We start from the raw sequence: 4,996 nt of genomic DNA, 5'->3' as shown, positions 1-4,996 counted from the left end.
CGTATGTGGAACGTTTGACAGGCCAATGTATATCTACAGCGTTATACACCTCATGAAGCGAAAATAAAGGGCACTTATTTTATTTCTTAACCGTTTTATCACAACACTAATTAATATTTCACTGAATTGATATTATGAAAAACATTAACCTGGGGTTTCAGTAAGGAGATATGTGAGAGAGGAGGCTAGAGGAGGCGACGGAATAAATCATCTGGTCACGTTGAGTCGATGTTCGTGGTTGCGGAGGGGGGACGAAGAGTACCGAAATCTTACGAATGCGCGATCGGGTCCTAGGATTCTGGTAGAGCACCGGAAAAATTTGCCAGTCAGTGTCATAATTTTTCTCGTATTTCTCGTAAAAATTCACTGTCGCTTCGATTTTACCGTGCTGCACAAGAATTTTTCCCCACATTTATCCGAAAAATGACTCGTGCAACAGTACTTTTTCCTACTCTTTGCGGTACATTTGGCCTGGAAAGACCATCTGAACCAACTTTACTGTGCGGGCACGGTAATTTTTCTCGTACATTTCTCTCCGTGTAGGAGTTGATTAGTTTTGTTAAATGAACGAATTTCAGGAGACGCATTGATGAAATTTTGGGCAGCTATCATTGAGCTTAATTTTGGTGTAGTTTGAGTCTGACTCAATAGTTCCATTAAAAAATCATTTTTTCATTAAATTCCTAGAGTCTCTCAACCGATTTATTTCTATTTCTTTCAAACTACTCGTTCTTAGGTTTTTTATGCGGCCCTATTGAAGGTATATCCGAAGACAATAGCACCCAAAAATTCTAAATAACGTAATTATTGCATTCTCATAAATTATTGAGTTTTTCTATCTTCATATGTTGTTGATGCAGGCAACCATAAGTGTTTGAATCAAATAAGAAATTATTTGTTAATTAATTGTTTGATTCAAATATGAAATGCTTTCACGAAATTTTCATTTTTTAAAGTTGAATATCGCACAAACTATGTAGTACAAAATTTTGCAAAAAAAATCACCGGATTTGGAATTTGTCAATCTATTAAGGATTAGTTTTTTAAAAACACCTTAAGAACCGTTTTCTCATAAGATGGAAAAATCGAGTTCGGGGGGACCCATAACCTCCCTTTGGCCTATGTCTCGTGCGTTATGGAAGCCCACAGTTCACTATTTATTATCCCCTAAATTGTGTAGCACAACTAGGTAGAATTTTTTTCACTATCTGGGGACTGTTATAAACATTATCTATGAAAAGCATGGAAACAATCTTTTAAAAAAACGTGTTTCCTACGGATATACCTTAAATATGGAAATCCTCTCACCGAAAGTTTTTAAGATAATGCCGTCTTTCTATTTTTCTTGCCTAGAACTTGCTTGTATGTACTATAATATGGGCAGAGTAAAAATATAAAATTTTGGCTACGAGTTACCATTGCCGCGATACAATTTTCGTGCGCCGATCGATTTTGGGTCGATCTATTCAATAAATAAAATAAAACTATTTTCCATCTTTTTTTTCCATGTGAGAGTCAAAAGATCATATAATTATTTATTACCTTGAGTGAACTAGTTTTCGAACCCTTAGGGATTGGGCTTCGGGGTAAACTTGCATCAGGGAATTTTTTTGGCATAATCTATGTTTATGAACGATCTACGACATAAACAGTAGTTATTCAAATGGGGATTGCCTATCTGTAAGGTAGTATATGAGTGAAAACTAGTTCACCCATAGTATATTTTATAAAACATGACCGTGTTCAACTGTTCATGTGTCGGTGACAGGGATCGATCAACGGCATTGGCAGAAATCAACAGGAGAGAAGCAAAAATAATGTATGGAGTAACAGTCGCAAGTTATCTGTCGCACTGGTTCTGGTGAATTTAAATAGTTCGTCTACCCTGATATTACATCAATTCATTTGTTTTGATACTCTATTTTGAAATAGCTCTATCATTTCGACAGGCTGGACAATAGATTCGGATATTTTCGGTTTTTTAATTTTTCGAGTAAATTGCTTGTTGAAAATTTTAAGAAAATTATACCTAATTAGTATCAGGCAAAATAAATTTGGTAAAATATCATTTTTTAAAAGATTCTCTTTTCATAAATAAATAAAGGAATTTGCTAACAAAACGATCAATCATTATCAATGAGGTGTTCCAAAATTTCTCGATTTTTCATATCTGAAAAAACAAATGAGATTTCAGTTTTCAATCATAATGGAAAAGTTGACTTTGACGTAAGCCGCGGGGTTAAATCCTGACTTTTTACATTTCTGCAAAAAACCAAAACGACAAATCATTCAAAAGAGAAAAAATAACGATTCTGAATTCATTCATTCATTGTTTATACTCGTTAATAGGTACAACCTTGATCAAGCATAGTATAAGAAATACATAATAATTTGTCACAAATGTCCACACTTAAATAATGTCCAAATAGGTTGCCAATGGCCAGATGCGAGTTGGATATCATATTTTAGTTAGCAAAGTCAAGCGAGAAATCAGCCAGGCATACGCAGAAAAAGCAGGCGGATAAATACCAGAGAAATATAACTTGAATAGAACTAAAATAAGATAGTTAAAAAATAACGATTCTGAGTCTCAAATACTTGATAATATTGAAGCATTTGGGGTATTACATGCAACAATTGTATTGTTGACATCTGATCAGACAATTTATCCTTGCTACATTACATCCGTCGATAAATTATCCGATATTTCATGTGTTCACCATTTCGGATGTAAACATTAGCCAGGGAGGGTTTTCGATGACCACTTCTCTTTTCGATTCGAATCAAACTTACTACTTCCCAATGTATCCCTATTTGTATTATCATCGAGAATGAAGCGAAGCGAATGCTTGGAGGCTCGAAAATGAAAGAAAGCGAATATTTGAATGCTTGGAATTCTAAATTCATTTCAATTGTAATTATGAGTTAATTTGAATGTAAGTAAACGGTCTAGTCTATATTCATAAATTGATGGAAATAACGTGCTTTTATGAATCGAGGGGAATTTGTTTGCTGAAGAGGTGGATGCATTGTAATTTTATGTGAAATGTTTGTTTTGTGTTTTATCGAATTTAATATTGCGGATTAGATTCCGTTTCTTTCTTTTTTGCACTTTACATTGCGGCAGGAGGAGATAAAATTTGAAAAAAATAACCGGAAAATTTGACAACGCATATTTTGTACCGCGGGTATAATGGATATGGGGAAATTGTCGGTGGGAAAATTATCAACAGATGAATTGTCGTCAGTTATTTTGTCGCGGAAATTTTATACGCGGATGAAATGTTACGGAACCTTGAATAATCAGTTTCATGCAATAAAAAATGTAATACAAATACTTAATGAAGGTCCGAATGGATAGCTCCGATGTACATTTGTGTATAAGCACTCTTTGATTGAATGTTGGGAAATCTTTTAGGGTAACTGTTGCCATCTGTAAAATTCTGAAAATTTTTGGTTGCAAGGAAAATATAACAGAGGACACTATTGTTCTGTTCTCCGATCAATAATTTTCTCAAGAGGTAAAGAATCTTCTGTCACAATTCCCTGCAGTGATTTTCTAAATGGCTCCACTCCCGCCACTAGCGGGGATTGGCCGCCACTTCCGGTGCCTTTATCGGCGCAAGTCCCAGGCCAATTTTAGTTGCAGATTCGAATGCGTGGTAATATTGATGTAATATTCTTGTTCTCCACGTTGTAATGGTTTGCATTATAGAATAATTTTCTCTCCATGGGATTTATCATTCATGTCATGATGCAGTCATTTGACTGCACGGAGAGAAATATTCCGTAAAAATTAAGGAACCATTCACGTAATCCGCAATGGGAAATCGTTTTCCGGCAATTTTTATAGGAATGGAAGATGAGAAATCTGAAACGTTTAGTTCCGTGATAAATTTTCAGGTTTATCATCGAACAAAGTACGAAATTGTCATGTAATTTTTCCCGAAGTAAAATCTTACCGAAACTTCCCGACTTATGATGCCTACAAAATCAAAAATTCTTGAACGTTCAACAATTTTGATGAAGCTGAATGGTAAGTTATTTCTACGTTCCGTTTCGTAAAATTTTTCAATCGTTGGGGAAAAATTACGGAACGACTTGTCTCCACAGCGGTGAGTCATCAGACGGGTGGTTAATTTTTAGGGAACAAATCGTAGAATTTACATGGCGATTCGTACAATTTCAGCTCCGACTCACTTTTTATTGAAAAAGTGGATAAAAATGTTAAAAAATCTATTGATTTAGTGCCGCCATTGCCATTTTTGCATTCTTTATTCTCGACTGGCAGCGATTCCTTAGATAATATCTTGAGTACAATGAGAAGTTGTACACTGAGAAAAAAAATTATTTTTGCCAAATATCCATTTACTTCAGTTAAGTATTAATTTTTTCAATACTGTATTTTTCCAGTCGAGTCATTACCAGACCAATCCTCGTTAGGTTTCAATTATGACAATTACATTGCTCTAGAAGATGATTATTTTAGTGATAATTTTGAGTGAACTCTCTCAATAATTATCAACATTAAAAAATTTATCGAAATTCTTTTCTATAGAAAATAAGAAATTCAGTGAAAATGAATAATCCTTGGACCAGTTCATCTAAGGTCATGTGCAACGTAATCATCCTCTAGAGCAATATGATTATCATAGTCGAAATTTAATGAGCATTGCCTGGGAACGAATCGACTGGAAAAATACAGTATTTAAAAAATAAATACTTGTCTCAAGTAAGTGGATATTTGGCAAAAATATTTTTTTTCTCAGTGTAAAAACCACTCCAATCAATTCCCTAAGAATTGACTAAGTCGAATTCATATTCATGTTCTCTTTCAAGCACCATTTACTCTGAATTAATTAATAATTGCACTTCCTTCTATTATTCGTTGTGAATGCCTGTGATCAAATTCTCTTCACTTGATCTACTATTCCTACATTTTTCTATCATTACTATATTGCACGAATTGATATTTCAAAATTTCTAATGAATTATT

At 34.1% G+C, this 4,996-nt stretch overlaps 1 protein-coding gene across 1 annotated transcript in view; it reads right to left on the bottom strand.

The window, feature by feature from the left end:
- LOC107045839 overlaps positions 1-3,405 on the bottom strand; it is a 31,623-nt gene extending 28,218 nt beyond the window's left edge. Inside the window, exon 1 of the mRNA XM_015268228.1 lies at positions 3,339-3,405. The gene's annotated coding sequence lies outside the window, so the exon portion shown is untranslated. The remainder of the gene's footprint in view (positions 1-3,338) is intronic.
- Positions 3,406-4,996: the final 1,591 nt, after the last annotated feature.

Source organism: Diachasma alloeum, unplaced genomic scaffold (assembly GCF_001412515.2).
Source record: "Diachasma alloeum isolate Michigan unplaced genomic scaffold, Dall2.0 Dall_scaffold_00181, whole genome shotgun sequence".
Lineage (NCBI taxonomy): Eukaryota > Metazoa > Arthropoda > Insecta > Hymenoptera > Braconidae > Diachasma > Diachasma alloeum.
The sequence above is the reverse complement of the archived record's forward strand: the minus strand, read 5'-3'. Positions and strand labels throughout refer to the sequence as shown.